Genomic DNA, 18,983 nt, shown 5'->3' with positions numbered 1-18,983 from the left:
ATCCTGCTAGCATCAGTCAAATTTGAATTGCCTTGCAATCAAAGACCTTTAGACATCCAGGATTAGTACTTTTGATGCAATATAGCTGGAGGGCCCAGCAGCCAATCTGCACACAGTGCCCTGCCAAAGTCAACCATGTGATAATGATCAGGTAATTTTCTTGTGTGTGTTGGTGGATTGGATCCACCAGCGTACCCAGGAAGGCGTAAATCTAGCCCTCAGTCTTTACATTGCTCTCTCTTAAATCTCTTCCTTCCAATCAAATAAAATGATCAGCTGGTGCAGTATGAAGTCAAATCACTCACAACTATATCAAAAATAGGACTGATGGGGTTTTGTCACCTGCAGTATTACACCCAAGGACTAAAATCCAACTGCATCCTTCAGTTAGAAGGCAAAAAAAAATCAGTCATTCTGAGTGATAGAATAGTTTCCATTTCCAAGCCATATTCATTATTATATTCATTATTTGCTAATTGTTTATATAATAACATTTTTTATAATATTTACAGTTTAAATTTGAAAGCTGGTCTTTCTACAGGGTGGGTCAAGGTGCCGCACAATCATCACTGGTGGGATAATGTGGTAACATTTTCAGGGCAGGTCCTGTTTTAAACGTGGGCCATTCATTTGGATGGATGGGAAACATTGCTCTCTGGTGCAGTCTCTGCCACAACAGGGCTGGACATCAGGTGGCACCTGGAGCAAAGCTCCATCAGATTCATTTGCCTCTTAGCTGAGAAAAACTTCTGACCCCCCCCCCCTCCCGGTCTGATGCCCCTCCCCACCCCCTCGCCACAACCTCGCTCCTACAACGAACAGCTCTTCACACTGACACAAGAGAAATGGAGCTTTGGGTGCACTGAGGTTTGCGGTTGCAAACAACACGCTCCATAAATGGTGCTTGCCAGGATCCCTTTATTTTCCTCCTGCTCTGACTCTCCATTGTGCATCCTCTGTGCTGTCCCGGTGACCTTTTCTCTGTGCATTGCTTGTAGGTCAAGAGGGCCAACCAGCAGTCATTTGTATCCTTGCCCAGTATAAATAAAATAATAATAAAAAGCTTCATGTTGGCCAGTTCACCTGGGACCATGTGTCTGACTGTAATTTCATCCCATCCGATGAATGCAACTATCTAGGGCAAAGCTACTGGAAGATGCTGGCTATATCAGATTCAGTAAGACTGATCCTGATTGAAATTGAACCTGAACCCTCTACAAGTATTGCAGTACATTTCAATTGAGATTCTGTACTGTACTACAATCACAGTTGTTTCTTGGATTAACCACTTTGAGTTGAAGAGTGTATCAGTTAACTACAATATTGGGCTGAGCCTGAAGTGACCAGAGACCACATGCTCACTTGCAGCTTTCAAGTGAAACAATTCAGTAATCTTGTTTTGTGTACAAACAGTACAACGTTTCTTTCAGTAATGCCAAGTGTGGGTGGGCAACATCATTTACTTTTACTCAGACCCCAGAGGTGACAACCCAACCACCAACTGTCCAAACCCTGACAATGAATGTTCCACTGATTGTCAAGTGCATGCCTGAACTGTATTGCACCCAGGGCTTATAAAACATTCAGGACTTACCTGAAATCACACAAGAATTTAAAGGTACCAGCAATAAACAGGAGAAAAAGAAATATTAAATTATATTTGTGGGTTTTCTTTATTTTAGAGTCCTAGAATCATACAGTGTGGAAACCCACTGAGTCTGTACCAACTGTCAAACATCCTTTTACACTAATCCTACACCAATCCTGTTTTAATCTCCCCACAGTCCCATCAACTCCCTCCAGAATCTATCAACCACCCCTGACATTCTCTCTTCTCCCTTCTCCCATTAGGCGGAAGATACAAAAGCCTGAAAGCACATACCACCAGACTCAAGGACAGCTTCTATCCCATTGTTATAAGACTATTGAACGGTTCCCTAGTTCAATAAGGTGGACTCTTGACCTCACATTCTACCTTGTTATGACCTTGCACCTTATTTTCTACCTGCACTGCACTTCCTCTATAGCTGTGACACTTTATTCTGCATTCTGTTATTGTTTTACCTTGTACTACCTCAATGCACTGTGTAATGAATTGATCTGCACGATCAGTACGCAAGACAAGTTTTTCACTGTACCTTGGTACAAGTGACAATAATAAACCAATTCCAATTCCAATTCTAATTGCACTCACCTACACACACCAGAGGCAATTTACAGGGGCTAACTAGCCTACCAACCTGCACATCTTCGGGATGTGGTAAGTAACTTATGCAGTCACAAAGAGAATGAGCAAACTCTAAACAGATTAGAACTGGGTCGCTGGAGCCACGAGGCAGCAGCTCTACTCGTGCCACTGCTTTGGAAATCCTTATCGATTTGTTCCATAACTTATTATGTGAGTAGGGGAAGTGGAGGGGCAGTGCAGGGAGAAGGTGTTTGAGGTGAGATCATGTGATGAAACCTCGAGGGATACGCCCAGAGTTGGCAAGCCAAGAGGTGTGCGATGTGAGTGGTTTCATCTCCTGGAAGTCAAGACCCTGCCTGTTCAAAAGGTGATGCTTTGTCACAAAGGTCAACAAACTACATGGGGAGCACTCTTCTGAAAACTTACATCACTGCTAATTCACCAAAATCCTCTCTATTTCATCTGATTGTGTTTCTTTTCCTCAACTGCAGGGATTTACTTTTTTTTAAATGCAACACTGTCAAATTATAAAACAGAGGAACTTAATCCTTCTCTCACAGCACTGTGTGGTATAAATTCAACAGTCAGCACTACAGTACAAATCGAGATTCAGGGCCAAGTTTAATTCTCGGCATGATTAGTGTGGAAAACAAAGGAGAGAGAGAAAGCAAATGATTACATTAGTACCTGACTCGGAAATTAATCAAAATTGATGCATATCGTCCAAAAATGGTAGAATATTTCCAAAGTGCATTTCCCCATCTCTGGAAGTCCCAAGGTAGTTTATTCAATGAAGTATTTTTGAAGGGTAGTCACTACTATAGTGTTGAACACAATTTGTTATCCCACAGACAGCAATGTGATAATGACTGGATAATTTGTTTCAGTGATGCCGTTTGTGACACAAATATTGGCCTCAGGGCATTGAGTCTAACTCCCCCACTCCTCTTCAGGGGGGTTTTCATTTTCATTTAGGATGAGAGTGGAGCCTCAGTTCAATGCTCATGTAAAAGACAACACCTCCAGATCCAGCTACTTGAGCACAAAAACCTAATGTTGATGTCCCTGTCCTATACGAAGGGAATGCTTTGGATGAGACGTTAAACTCGGAGAGCCTTTTTGTTTTAATTGCTGTGTAATCTTTTACAAATGGAAGGGGAGATTGTGTTGAATTCTTGGTTGATACATATCCCCTAACCAGATTATCTGGGCATTACCACTTAGAGATTTTGCTGTGTGCATATTTGCTGTGAACTTCCAATAGTGACTACATTTCAAAATTACATCATTGCCTATAAAGTTCGTTGGGTTAATGTGAAAGCCACCAAACAAATGCATTTTTTTTTAATTTTATTAATTACCAGGCTGCATTAACAAGTATACTTAGAATTTCAGCTACAAGGTTAATAACTCCTTACAGTGAGAATAGCTTGCTGGAAACACAGCCCACATCTTGTTAAAAGCTTCATTTCAGGGAATCACATTCCAAGTGACTGAACTCTGCAGCCAGGTACAAGCCAGGTGAGGCAGTGCTGCAGAAGACCTTTGGGATCCTGTGAATACAATCCAAAAGAACGTCATTGACTATAAGGTGCTTGGGACATCCTGCTGACAAAATATTTGAGAAAATGAAAGTTCCCTTTCTTATCGAGGGGAAAATCAGCCATATTCCCTTGGTAGAAGACTCTGATTGGGAGTAAGATCAAAATGGAAGTGTCCATTGGCACATATCTGCTGGCATTGACTTCTTGAGAACTGTTGTGAACAGCTTCCTGGGTAAATTATCAGAGGACCATTGACTCTCAGGACATTGAAGCCAAAACTGTATTAACATTCTCTGAAAGAGAGGAGCAAGAATGAAAAGAGTTTTGAACTTGTATCACAGCTCAATTCAAGTCCCTTACAATTGAAAACAGATAAAATTGTTCTTACTGCAGCTACTTCTTGGCTCAGAAATGTGTGCGCATCACCAGTGGCTGATGAACAGATCCTGCAAAAGAAGTCGTCCTAGCAACCAGCCTTGGCGAATCAGACAAGACTGCATTGTGGCTATTGTCCTGTGTGTATTGGAGTGCCAAAACTTCAGGATTGGCATGAAGTCTCTGAAAATTGAGACTAAACTCTGGGACACTGCTACAAGCTGCCTAAGAGAGAAAGATTATAGAGACAATAATAAACATGTTGCCTAGAAATTTCATCCCTGATCAATAGTGCTAAACACTGTGTAATTGCATCAGCATGTTGTACTCTATCTGCAAAATTAATTCCATCAAACTTCCAAAGCATCTGCTGGTGATACCAAGAAGCACATTTATCAACTGGTGGTGAATTTCCTGGCATGCATATTTAAAAGTGCTTTGGTTATTTTTGTTTACTGATGATAAAATAAATCAGATTCGGGGAAAAACGTACGTGCCTAACAATCAGGAGTCACAATATTGGATAGAGAAGAGTCCACTCACCATCTGATTGGTAGAGGAAGGTAGGTCACAGTGTGATCGACTTGTGATGCAGCCAATGGCGAGAGACTGGGGGGTGGGGGTGGTGGGGCAATTAGAATTAGTTTGTGTGACAAAAGCTTTGGGGAAAATCCAAGCCAGAGTTGGCAACTCTGCACATATCGCAAATTCACAACACTTGCACACTTTCTGAAGCCAATGTGAATGCAGCTTGCCATAATCACTGTGGAGATATTGATTACAAGCTAGAGTTTTTGACGAGACGACTTGTAGACATCAGCACAGATCGGCTTTCTTTTAAACTAGGCCACAAGGAAGTGTGAGAATCAGTTTGAAATATTATCTTCAGTGTTAATGGAGATCAAGTCACTCCCTGCACCTACTGTAGAGATGGGGGAAGGTGGGCAGCAGAGCAAACATCTTGCCAGGGACTTGGATCCTGGGTGGAGCTCTCTTGAGAATTGAAAAGTTCTTCACCTTTTAAAATCTTTTGTGCTTCTTTCAAAAAAAACTGGAAAACCAACATTCCTTCTCTTTCCAGAGATGAGCATTGCAAACAAATGGGACTCACTTGGAAGGTAGCCAACAATGAGGCAGCAGCTGCCAGCTCCATCTGTGTTACAATCTCCTTGTTGCTCCAACAGGATTTGGTCTCTCTGCGTCTCCTGATATTTTCAGCCATTTTCCCCCCTAATTGTCTGTCTTTGTTTCTCCTTATCTGAACTTTACCAGCATTTCTCTAGCAAGATCCAATGGATGGCACCCCCGACTTTTAGTTCGTCATCCAATTGGTCATCCTTCCTGCCATTCTGGACCTAAAGGCCTAATCCATGGCCTTGCCTACTCCCTATTATGCTATTGGTAAAATGGCAGATGAAAATAAAATACTGCAGGTGTTGAAAGTCTGAAATCAAGCAGAAAATGCTTGAAATACTCAGCAAATCCGGCATCAATTGCCGGAGAGAGAAAATGAGTTAATGTTTTAGGTCTTCCATCTGAACTGGGACAAAGACGTTTCAAGAGACAAATAAAGGGCAGGTTAGGTGGGGAGTAGAAGAAAACAAAAAGTGAGTTCCACGATAGGGTAGCAAGAGAAGTGACAAAAAGGATGATAGTGTAAGATGAAATATCCTAAAGGGGCTATGAAGGCAAAATAACTGTAAAACATTACTACAGCAACTCTTTATATAACAATGCTGAGACGGCTTCCTTTCTGGAATTGTTGAACTCTGAACGTCTGTAATGTGCCCCGTCAGAAAGATAAGGTGTTTTTCCTCCAGTTTACATTAAGCTTAATTGGGACAGTGTGGTAGGCCAAAAATAGAGGGCTCCGAGTGTGAGTAAGAAAGAGAACTGGTAACAAGAGACAGGAAGCTCAGTGTCATGTTTTCAGCTATACAGAGATGTTCCACATGTATGTTGCCGCACATTTCTGTGGCAACCTCCCTCTTGATGAACAGTCCATGAAGTTCTTTCAGTAAGAAAACTACATCAAGCAGTGTGTCCCCTCCTGTAGATCTGCCACTGGACGCCAAAAGGTTACCTTTTTTAAATTTATTTTCCCTGAAGTTACAGCTCATATTTTAATTGGAAAAGCTCATGCATCAAATGTAGTATTCAGCTATCTTCACTCTTCACCCCATCTTTGATTTATGGCACTAATATAGCTCAGGCACATAGGTAAGATACAGTTCCAAATAAGATATATCTGGACATCAGGACAGAGTTCAGTCTGTTATAAGAGATAAGATATCTTTATTAATCATGTGTACATCGAAACACACAGTGAAATGCATCTTTTTGCATAGAGTGTTCTTGGGGCAGCCCTCAAGTGTCGCCACACTTCCGGCGCCAACATAGCACGTCCACAACTTCATAATCCATACATCTTTAGAACGTGGGAGGAAACCGGACTACCTGGAGGAAACCCACGCAGACACAGGGAGAACATACAAACTCCTTACAAACAGTGGCCGGAATTGAACCTGGGTCGCTGGCGCTGTAATAGCATTATGCTAACCACTACACTACCTTGCCTGCCATGTTGGGACTTTGAAAGGAAGGATTGGTGTCAGTGCATTGGGAGACGTTTTGGGATAAAAATTAGACAGACTGAATTGCAGGATGGCAAGATGTGGAGCAGAAACATGGCTGTTGCTCAGTTGTGCAATATCTCTGCTCTGAATTCCAAGTAATTCTGCATAATTGACATGATCATACATAGATTAAATCTGAATGAACAAACATCTTGTGACAACATTTGGGAATACTCTTTGACAGCACAGGCTCAGTTTTGGTGTAATGATATATTGTTCAAGTCTCCTTCTCACTCAATTAATCAATTAGTTCATATCTTGCCCATTAGTCCGTTGATTGTAAAGTCTACAGAGATGGCTTTTGAGGCCTTGCCAATTTTATAATCAAAGTATATTTTGAATAGTTGCCAATGCTGCCCAGATTATCCCAAGTCTGAACTCCAGTCTTAGAGAGACCGTTACCTTCATGTTACTCTGTCCATCAAACACCCAGGACATTTATTTCGGAACATACCCCATGCCTTGACCCACTCAAGACCCCTTATGATTCATGTTTGGGAATCCACCTTTTTACTCTTCTCAGGTCCCCTTTTGCTTAACAGCTCTGGAGTTTCCAAACCACGGGTTTCCAGAGATCTTGCCAGCACAGTCATTTATTTTACTTGCCAACTTTTCTATTTTTCTCTGCTTCCCTGAAACCACCAGCTGCCGTTTTCCCCTCTACAATCTGCATCAATGCACAGTCATGTATTAAAAGGAGTGGCCACATCTACAGAACTCAGACTCAGGAGTATGCACCCACTAGCGCTTCCAGGGAAACAATTCCACTGGACCACTATCAACTCACTTCACACGTGTGAACTTGTATGCCAGACATCAGCAAGCTATTCTGCCGTGGGGTGAGTTGCAATTGAAAACCAAGATTCTATTTTCTTCATCAACATCTAATCATGTTCTCCTGACAACATTCAGGAACAGAAACACACAGTGATTTTATTTTAATTCCCTTTCTAGCTTTGAAATACTGATTGGAAAATAATAATGCTGATACAGAAAGGAAAACAACAGAACTTCTTGGAAATGCTCAGAAGGTCAGGTAGCATACACAGTGAGAGAAACAGGGGGGAATAGAGCTGCTGCCACCTCATCTCCAGTAACCCTCGTTGAATCTTGACCTCCGTTGCTGTCTGTGTGGAGGTTTCACGTTTTCCCTGTGATTGCGTGGGTTTCCTGAAGGTGCTCCAGTTTCCTCTCATGTTCCAAAGATGTGTGGGTTGGTGGTTAATTGGCCACTGTAAAATTGCCCCTAGGGTGTAGGTGAGCAGTGGAATCTGGGGGAGCTGATGGAAAAGTGGGCAGTGTTAATAAGTGCTTGATTGTTGACATGGACCCAATCAGCCACAGGGCTTTTTACTGGAATCTATGGCTCTGTGACTCTAAGGGGTTAATATTTCAGTTTCAACAAAAATCTCACCTAAAAGGAGTAGAAAAATTGTATCATAAAGTACTGGGTGAGTTGAAGTTTGAAATAGAACTGTGGGTCAGGACAAGATGTTCTTCGAAAGATTTGATCCCACCAAAGGGAAAGGTTGAGAGATGCAGGGAGTGGCATGTGGGTCCTGGGATGCGGAGATCACTAATACTGGGTGGATCTGAAGAGTGCGGAGCTTCATTGGGAATCAGTCTTGGATAAGCCAGAGACAGTCTCTGACTATTAGGATATGGCTGTAGGAGCCTGTTTTGGTGGAGCTCCCTTCAGAAAAGAGAAACCAAAAGCAAGAAAGAAGAATGAGGTAAAAGTGACACATTGAAAGAAGAGCAGAACCGTTTCATTCCTGGAAAAATCGTACTGGTTAAATGAACACAGGTACAAGACCAAAATATTACCAATGGTGGAAAATTAATACAGGGATGGAAAGTAATGAAAATACTCAGCAGATGAGGCAGCATCTGTGGAGAGAGAAACACAAACATTTCTGGTCAGTGGTACTTCATCAATGAAGTTATTATTAATCAGAAATTTATTTTGTCAGATCTCCCATCAATATTATGTTCCAGTAAAACAGATCAGTAATTGGTATTGGTTTATTATTGTCACTTGTACTGAGGTACAGTGAAAAGTTTGTCTTGCAAACCGATCGTACAGGTCAATTCATTACACAGTACAGTTACATTGAGTTAGTACAAAGTGCATTGATGTAGTACAGGTAAAAACAGTGACAGTACAGAGTAAAGTGTCACAGCTACGGAGAAAGTGCAGTGCAATAAGGTGCAAGGTCAGAACAAGGTAGATCGTGAGGTCATAGTCCATCTCATTGTATAAGGGAATCGTTCAATAGTCTTATCACGGTGGGGTAGAAGCTGTCCTTAAGTCTGGTGGTACGTGCCCTCAGGCACCTGTATCTTCTACCCGATGATAGAATTGACTGCCTATAAGGGACAAGGTCGGTTTCAAAGGGAAGTTTGCCGAAGTGCATGCAGGAATTGTCAGCTGTTGGAAGAGCACAAACTCATCTTTAAGAGTATAAGGCAAACATAATGCACTTGTGACCATGACCTCCAGTTAGACATATTCAGAAATTTAATGACGGGGAGGGGGGATATCCCTGTTCGCCTCCCCCATACACAACCCTGGAAACTGGATGCCTATTTAAAAGTGAAAAAAATACTCAATCCAAGAGAGAACCAGGATGTGAGGGCTGTTTGTGGAGCTCTTCCAAAGAACCAACCCAAACACAATAAGCTCCCATTGTGCTCCCTGCACTGTGATTCCATGACAAAGCAAATAACCATCAACCATCCAAGGGGATTTTCCTGTATTTTCCCCCATCTGTATTCAAGAAGACTACTGCGCCATCTGAGATGGTCCTGTTGATTAAACAGTGCTGGACTATGAAAAAATCAGCCCAATGAAAGCAATAAATTCTACTGTAGGGAGAAAGCATCACTGATGGAGAACATTAATGGGTGTTTCCAATTGATGTGATGTCAATACTTGCTCAATAGTTGGTGAACTGTGAACAGATTTGCACCGTCACAGTAAGCATACTGGATGTGGTGCAACAGGGAATCCATGCGTAATATGTCAGAGCCAGAGATAGTCCTGGCTTTCGAGATTTGGTGTGCTCCATGGATTCATCGGGATGATACAAGGAGAAATGGGTTAGACCAGAGCGTTTGATTTAAGGTTATAAAGGACGCGCCTGAATAGGTTCAAATAATAATGTCCCAAATATAAAAAAATAACTAGTGAAAGATTATTCCACTGTTCAGTGAATCTGTAACAAGAAGATTATTATTTAGGATTAGTACAAGAAGCTTAAAAAAATAAGTTAAAAGAAAATTCTTCATGCTAAAGATTATAAGAGGGTGAAATGGATTACTGTGGATGTTTACTGAAGATAAGCCAATCATATAATGGACATTTTAATTCTGAAGTTGGAAGCTGGTGGGACATGTGAGCATCTGCCTGCAGATCTCTGTAGGATCCCTAGCTAAAAGTTATTCTCAGGGATCACTTATACCCTACCAGCCATCTACACCAATGAAAGCAGGTGAAGATTAGAAGGCATAAGGGTCATGTCCCAAAGTTCACGTGCATCAAGGGGAGGGGATGGGAGCCTGGGATGCATCAGAAGCCTATCTCAAGTAATGTTCAGGTCCTGAAGGAGTTCTCCTGCCACAAATAAACCCAAAACAATACAATGAAAGCTTACCTTTTCTTTCCAAGGAAAGTTTTACTGAGTAGGGGAAACCATGGTGAGTTCTCCTGAGTTCCCAGCTAAGCACACCATTAAAACATCAACAGAGTACCTTACGATATCCTGATTATGCTAATAATGTTCCCAACAAAATCAGATGCCCTCCAAAGCTACCAGCAAAATCAGTTGAACTATATATGCTGTGAGAGTGAGAATGAAGCAGCTTAGATTTATCCCTCATTGCACTGGAGTTAAAAGTCCCCTTTTAAAGAAAGAACATTGGGGTACTGGGGAAGAGTAGAGAAAATGACAGCACCTCTAACAGTGCAGCTGTCCCTCAGTACCACGGTGGAGACTCAGCCCAGAATTTTTTGCTATCAGTGGGAGTAGTTCTGTTAGGGAACAAGCATTAGTGCAAGATGTTGAGGCAAATTGGTGCGATTTAATTGATGCAATGGGCCTATTCATTCACTTCTGCGTCAGTGATGGCTATGTTTTTAATAATTTCATCCTGAGTTAATGGTTTGTGGATTCAAATCCCACTCTACATACTGATTGCAGAACATCTAAGCTGACATTTCAATGCAGTACTGCTGCACATTTATAGTGGATAGTGGCCCTTAAATGGCACTATTTCAAAGAAGAACAGTGGAGTTATCCCTGGAATGCTGTCTAATATTTATCCCTCACTGAATATAAAGCAGATGGTTTGGTCATTATCATATTGTTGTCGAGCTTGCTGGGTCCAAGTTGGCTGTCCATTTCTTAGATTGCAACAGAACCAAATGTACCTTACTGGCTGTAAAGTGCTATGGATGGCATAAAGTTGTAGAGTTATATAGCACAGAAACAGGCCCTTCAGCCCACCGTCCATAACGACTATCAAGCACCCGCTTACACTAATCCCATTTCTTTTTTCGCTACATTCTCATCAGGTCTCCTCAGGTTCTAACACTCACCTACGCATTAGAGGTAATTTACGGTAGCCAATTAACCTACCAATTAACATGTCTTTGGGATGGAGCACCCAGGGAAAACCCACGCAGTCACAGGGAGAACATGCAAACTCCACACAGAGGGCACCTGAAGACAGGATCAAACCCAGATCACAGGATTTGTGAGAGAGCAGCTCCATTAGCTGTGTCAGAGAAATAAAGTCTGCAAATTCTGGAGCGTAGATGAAATGATGATGCTGGAGGAACTCAGCAGGCCAGGCAGCATCCGTGGAGAAAAGCAGGCGGTCAACGTTTTGGGTCAGGACCCTTCTTCAGGACTGAAGATAGGAAAAGGGGAAGGCCAATATATAGGAGGGAAAAGCAGAGCAGTGATAGGTGGACAAAAGAGGGGAGGCGGGGTGGGCACAGGGTGGTGATAGGTAGATGCAGATAAAATATAGTGATAGGCAGGTGCGGGGAGGAGGGGAGAGCAGATCCACCGGGGGATGGGTCAAAGGTAAGGAGAGGTTAAAAAAAAGGGGGCTAGAAAAAGAGAGAACGGCTAGGAGAGGGAAGAAAAGAAGAGGCATGGTTGGGGGGTAGTGGGGGGGGGGGGGAGAATGGGTGTGGGGATTACTTAACGTGGGACAATTCAATGTTCATGCCACTTTAAGTACTCCCCTTCCCTTTCCTAGCCTTTCTCTCTCCTTACCTTTGACCCATCCCCCGGTGGATCTGCTCTCCCCCGCCTCCCCGCACCTGCCAATCACTGTCTCTTACCTGCATCTACCTATCACCACCTTATGCCCACCCCGCCTCCCCTCTTTTGTCCACCTATCACTGCTCTGCTTTTCCATCCTATATATTGGGCTTCCCCTTTTCCTATCTTCAGTCCTGAAGAAGGATCATGACCTGAAATGTTGACCGCCTGCTTTTCTCCACGGATGCTGCCTGGCCTGCTGAGTTCCTCTAGCATCATAGTGTTTTTCATCTATTAGCTGTGTCACTGTGTATGGAAAGGGTTATGAAAAACACTATACAAGTTCCATGTGTCTTATGATTGTCAAATGATGGTGTGAGTTATGTACCAAGTCTAAAGCATTCTGGCAAGGAAAATATGTTCTTTTTCTTTATAAGTCCGTTCCAAGTTATCTGTGTGTCATTAATTTCTTTTCACAAAAACTGGGTTAACACTCCAGTGCAGCACTGAGGGGGTGCTACACAGTCAGTGGTGCCAAGATTTCACATGAAACGTTAAGCTAAAGCCCCATCTGCTCTCTATGCTGGAAAAAGGTTCCACTATTCCAAAAATGAGCTGGTTAATTATCTCCTGTGCCCCAGCCAATATTTATCCCTCAATCAACATCCCTGAAAGCAGCAATTAAAAAGTAAAAGCCTGCTGTAAATCTGAAATAGAAACAGAAAACACTGGATTTGCTCGGGAGGTCAGGAAGCATCCGTGGAGAGAGAAATAAAGTTAGCATCTCAGGTCAATTTTCCTTCATCAGTATCTTCAACGCTTTCTGTTTTTGTTACCTAAAAGCAGATTATTTGGTCTTTATTATGGTGCCTTTGATGGGATCTTGCTGTGCACAAATTGGCAGCTATACATCAACAATGACACCACTTCAAAAGTACTTCATTGTCTGTAAAGTGCTTTGAGACATACTGAGATTTTGAAACATTCAGCAGAGATGTGAACGCTCCTTTTAAATTGCAAAGTACATTAGAAGGAACAAACTAACTGATGGGGGCTATTTCAGAAAGGTGGAAGCTGTCAAAGATGAAGCAATAATGACAAGCAATGAATCTGAGGGTTTAATTACAAACCCACAGTGTGAATATTTTATGTACCTCTTGCTATAATTGAAAGAGACGCAAATAAAAAATTGTGTTGGACTTTCAGACAATCGGTTTGGAAATTATTTTCTAAGATCCTTTGGGTCTGAAAATCCAGGGTTGCAGCACCAAAGAGTGTTATTGTTTGTTTGGCAAAGTTGTAGTGAAAGGAAATTGTTCCCTTGCTCCATTGTATCCCCACTGACTGGGCTGAGGGTTACAGCTCAATGAAGCATTTTGTGACCCTTTGTTTGCTTGCCTTGCATTGTGCACTTGGGTTTTTGCAGGTGCACTCCTGGGGCTTTTCATGTGCAAAGTGCTAGGGAGGGAATTTAAGTAAAGACCGCGAGCAAGGGGAAACTGAACTGTGTGGCAAGGGACTTATTTGAAAGTGGCCTTTCAAAGCAAGTCTAAACACAGAGCTGCCGTTGCTAAGCACTGAGGCACAGATATGTTGATTAAGCAAAATGGTTGCAAGACACTTTGAGAGAAAGTCTTCCTGCCTTTTTTCCCAGAACTAGTGGTTGATAACCATTGTAACTAAATACAAGTGATTTATTGGCTCACATTAGTCACTGAACAAACCTGCTTTGAATCTTTCTTCAAACAATCTCAGAATTAAAAGGAGTGTGTTTTTAACTGTTAAAATGAAAAATCAGGGGATAGAAGGGTACATTTATATAGCGTGCTTCATATCAAAATATGTTAACGTGTCATTATCCTTACAGGATTATTTAATATATTTCTGTCAGTCCCATTGTCAGCCATGCAGGTCAACACAAAGCAGAATTATAGTGTAGACATTTTTGACTTGGGAGCAGGGATTTATTATTCTGGCAGCTGGGCAGGATGCTAAATGTGTCTTAAAACATTGGGTTTGCGTTTTACAACCTGTTGTTGAGGTGTAGATGAATTGCATTCATTTTGTATGCTAATTTCATGAACCAAAAGGGACAGATCTTGGCTTTGTCAGATAGTGTAAGAGGTCTAATAGCAAGTAGGTGTCCCCTATTGAGTTCAATGGAAATAAAGACCACATATGATGTGAACTGGGTTGTAATCTTTCATTTACACAGAGCTTATAGACCAGTAACAATGTAAAACGCTATTTCAAGTTGCTGCATAGGAAGGAATATCAAATAGAATTTCGTGCCCAACTGCATATATGAAGATATGTGTCCAAATACTTAGCTACAGATGTGTTAAGGGGCATCTCAAGAGGAGAGAGTGGTGTAAGAGGGTTGGTTGGAAATCTGAAGCTTGGGGTCAGTGATGGATCAATGAAAGATGCCAGAACTGGAGCAGAGAGGGGTGTGGTGTTGGAAGAGATTACTGTAATAAGGAGATCGAGGCCGTGGAAACTAGAATATTAATGGTGAGGCTTTGTTGGAACAGGGATCAACGTGCCAAGAATTGCGCAAACGTGATCAAGATATGAGCAGCGGAGTTTCTGATGGGCTAAAGTTAACAGAGGTTGCACTGTGATCCGGTGGGATTTTATCTACTCAGCAGCTGACATAATCGGACTGGCAGGTCCCTTTCTTGGTAGGTAACCTGCACTGAGTTTATTCATCTCAGGGAAAGTAGCAATCAGAGTCATACTACTGAGAGGAGGAAACAAGTCTCCTCATTGGCATATCAGTTTGGGTGAGGAGAGCGTTCATCTGTGATGACACTCTAATTAGTATTCTAGTGCTTGTGAGTTATGCCAACACATCAGGAATATACCCTTGGGCACAGAAGGCCATTGGCACCCATGGCTCAGGCTGAGCCCTGAGGAGAGGAGTGAAAAAACTGAAGGAGAGGAAATGTTTTATTCCTCCTGTCAGTGAACAGCCAAGTCAGAAGGTTGTGGTTTCAAGACCCACTCGGGAGACTCGAACACAATAATGTAGGCTGACATTCCAGTGCAGCATTGAGAGAGCGCTACGTGACCAGAGGTGCCATCAATCAGATGAGAAGTTAAACTGAGGTCTTGTCTACTCCCTCAGTTGGAGGGAAGCAATATTTTGAAGAAGAACAGGGGAATTATCCGTTCTGTGATAGACAATATTTACTCATCAACCAACACATTACTTGATCATTATCAGATTGCTCACATTGATGTGAACTTGCTGTGTGCAAATTGGTGCTGCATTTTCAACATTGGTTTGGGTTTTCTTGAGATTATGATGGGCACTACCGAAATGAAAGACTCTTACCCCTTTCAATGAGCACCATGTACCCTCAGAGCAGGGAAAGAATGCTATCCAATGCATCAAAGTGGGGAAAATCAACATCGTAAAATAACGGTTATGTATTTCTATTCCAAGGAACTTCAGACACATTTTTATTTTCAAACTCACAAAATCTCAAAACCTGGACTCCTAATAATTGGCTCCAATCCTAAAGTATTGCTTTGCTTCAGCTGACTGGCCTTCAGACATTTCCCAGGTTCATTTGGTTTTTGAACAGCTTTCCTGGCTTATTTGGGTGATCAATCAACCTCCGCGCTCATTTGCTGTGTTCTGCAGTCCTCCTACTCCTCTCAGTTCTGTGTCTAATCTGTCTCCTGCCTGTATTAACCAGGCTTAATCCTTTTCTTTGTCCTCTGAATGGTATTATTCCATTTTCTTAAAATTACTGTCATCCTTCTTCTGGTGCGTTTTACCCCACTCCCCTCCTCCTCCTCCTCCCCCCCGAAGCTTGGATCTTGATCAGCTTCAGTTTCTCACCCACAGAGCCCAATTTGTCACATCCACAAGGAAGTGATCTCAGCTAGGTAACCACTAACAGAATCATCGGATAGGCTAATCCCCTCATATCCAACAGGAAACCCATTAATTTGCCCTCTTTATAATACAGCAACTGTGTAGAGACTTTACTGTTGATCGAGCTGAGATAGATTTGCCTCCTTCTGTTCCCAGTCATTGGATGTGGGTGTTGCTGGCAAGATTAGCGTTTATTGCCTAACCTACTCCCCCTTGAATGAATGATTTTCTAGGCCATTTCAAAGGGCTATTAAGAGTCAGCCACATCATCTTAATGTCAGGACAGGAATCTTTCTTATTGATAAAAAAAGAAAATACTGCAAATACTCAGCGGATCACGCAGTGTCCATGGAGAGGGATACAGAGTGAACATTTCAGGTCAATGACTTTCACAAGCCTGATCTGACCTTTCAAGCATTTTTGTTCTTATTACAGATTTCCAGCATCTGCTGATCTTTTATTTGCTTTTTGTTTGTCTTATCAAACCTGGTACTAACTTTTGAGTTCTGGATTTAGTTGGATATAAATTCACTACTTGCCTTGGTGAGACTGTGAACCTTTATTTCAGGATTATCAATCCATGTTTTTGGATTAAGAGCCCAGCAGAACAACCATTATGCTGCTATAGCCCATTTGAGGAACATGTCCCACTGTCTGCATGCTTCAGGTACTCAGACCCAGATATGGGAGAACCCTGTTACAACAGTGTAGAGAGTAACGCGATGGGTATACAACGTTGAGATTGTGGATCCTTTGTCACAATATTGGGTAGCACCAAAGACCTTGGGGCAAGGGTGTGGATCAAAAGTACCTTGTACCTTTTTGTGTCAAGAATTTCCCTTCTGCTATTATTGTTGGGGATTGCTGAGGTTCCAAGACCCACGTCTTGGGAGGCTGGAACGATGATTGACTTGGGGTCAGGAGGGAGGACCAGTGTCTTAGTGGAATGGGAGTAAGGGTGTTCGAGGTTTGCAACTGGGGGCCAGAGTGAGGGTGCGATCAGGAGTTAGGGGAGAAGTGTTGGGGGTCTTAAACAGGACAAAATCATTGTAGATACCATTTTGGTTTAGTGGACTGCAAAATTCCACAACCAGCTGTGAAATGGACAACAATCTGACCCCTTCTAGTTTGGGTTTGTGTGTGGGGTATCAACTGGAGGAGGACTGGTGGCCAAGACATCAGGAGATAGCTCTTCTTCAAATCGTGCCGTGGGATTAACATTTCCCCATGGCGCAGCTAGTAGAGCCACTGCCTCACAGTGCCAGAGACCCAGGTTCAATCCTGACCTCCAGTGCTATCTGTTTGGAGTTTGCACATGGTCTGCGTGACACCAGCTTCCTTCCACATTCGACAGACCCGCGGATTGGTAGGTAAATTGGCCACTATAAATTGCCCGCAGGATTTGATGAGAATATGGAGATAATAAATATAATGGCATTAATGTAAAATTGGTGTAAAAGGGTCAGCACAGATAGAAGGCTGAAGGGCCTGATTCTGTACTGCAGCTGTCCATGACTCTATATCCATCTGAACAGGCAGACAGACCCTCAGCTGAAAGTACCTCATCCAAAGCACAGACCCTTTGGCACCACAACACTCCCTCCGCATCAGCCTCGTGTTCAAGTCCTGGAGGGAATGTGAACATTAATGTTTCTCTCCGCCATTCTCTCCACTACATGGACTGAGGGCCACATAGCCTACACCTGCTCCTATTTCTCATGGTTTTATAATAACATTTTAAAATTCTGTATTTTAATTCTAATCTTACAGCAGGTATGTTTTTGTGGCACTGTTTGATGACTGAGTTTCAGCTGATTGAGGCAGACGAAAATATTCCATCAAAATCAAAAAATTTTAGATGTTTTTTACAGTCACATGACAAGCACAATATTAATCTCATGGACAATATGGTTTGGTGACTGCAAGAACAGTAATATACTCCATCTATTATTTGCTATAGTATAAATCTCTGATGGTCCTGATAAACCATCTCCATACTTATTAATCAGGCTTTACGGTTGAGTGAGATTATTTTCCATCTACTGCCCTCTAAGATACCCTTGCAGACATCTATGAGGCTCTGTGGGTTATAATAAGGGTTTTAATAGGAAGAATTTCTTTTTAGTTTTTGGAAAGTGCCTCCCATGAAATGAGAATGAAGGTTTTAATCAGGAACAGATCAAGGAAGACGGCTTTCAGTGGACAACAGGCACTTTATTTCCAATCCAATCACAGAGAGAAAATGTTTGACATTCTTTTTGTCAGTGAGGGTGAATCGCCCTGTGTCACATTAGAAAGAGACATGTTGGAAAACTGGTTTCAAATCTGATTAACCCCTTACTTGCAAGAACAGGCGGGGAGACATAGGTTTTATTCATCAGTGAAAGTAACTTATTCTTGGATGCAGTACAACTGGGGCCAAGAGAGAAGCTTTACTCGAGTCTAAAGTAACTTTCCTGTTCTGAAACTTTATTAGTTTTGCTTTTATCAGGATCTGTAATGGAAAATCTGGGAGAAACACCTGGCTGTATGATTTTCTTTCTTGAAATTCACAGGAAATCACACAACAGTCAGTAATAGAAAGGAAGAAGTTGGCCGATGATGGGACCATGTGTGGATATTTTGGTGGACACCACTTGCATATTTTCTTGATGTTTTTTGAGATATTTGTCCTCAAGCAGTGTGACACCATTGGGTGTTCTGATTTATTCCAAGAATGGGAAGGGCAGCACAGTGGTGCAACCAGTAGAATTATTGCTTCACAGCTCCAGTGATCTGGGTTCAATCCTGACCTCCAGTGCTGTCTGTGTGCAGTTTGCACATCCTCCTTGCGACCATATTGGTTTCCTCCTGGAGCACTGGTTTCCTCCCACAGACGAAAAATGTGCAGGTTGTTGGGTTAATTGGCCATTGTAAATCACCCCCTAGTGTGTAGTTGAGTGATAGAATCTGTGGGATGAATTGATGGAATGAGGAGAGAAGAAATAAAGTAAAAATAGGGCTTGATTGTCAGCACAGACTTAGTGGGTTGAAGGGCCTGTTTTCAAGCTGTATCTTTCTATGACTCAATAAAGG

The 18,983-nt window shown here is 42.2% G+C and overlaps 1 long non-coding RNA gene across 1 annotated transcript in view; it reads right to left on the bottom strand.

Annotated features, from left to right (window-relative positions):
• Positions 1-3,610: 3,610 nt before the first annotated feature.
• The window catches only part of LOC127584082 (uncharacterized), a 31,983-nt gene continuing 16,610 nt past the window's right edge, over positions 3,611-18,983 (bottom strand). The window contains exon 3 of the long non-coding RNA XR_007958340.1: positions 3,611-3,741. This is a non-coding gene — a long non-coding RNA (uncharacterized LOC127584082). The remainder of the gene's footprint in view (positions 3,742-18,983) is intronic.

Source organism: Pristis pectinata, chromosome 28, assembly GCF_009764475.1.
Source record: "Pristis pectinata isolate sPriPec2 chromosome 28, sPriPec2.1.pri, whole genome shotgun sequence".
Taxonomy (NCBI): Eukaryota; Metazoa; Chordata; class Chondrichthyes; order Rhinopristiformes; family Pristidae; genus Pristis; species Pristis pectinata.
The sequence above is the reverse complement of the archived record's forward strand: the minus strand, read 5'-3'. Positions and strand labels throughout refer to the sequence as shown.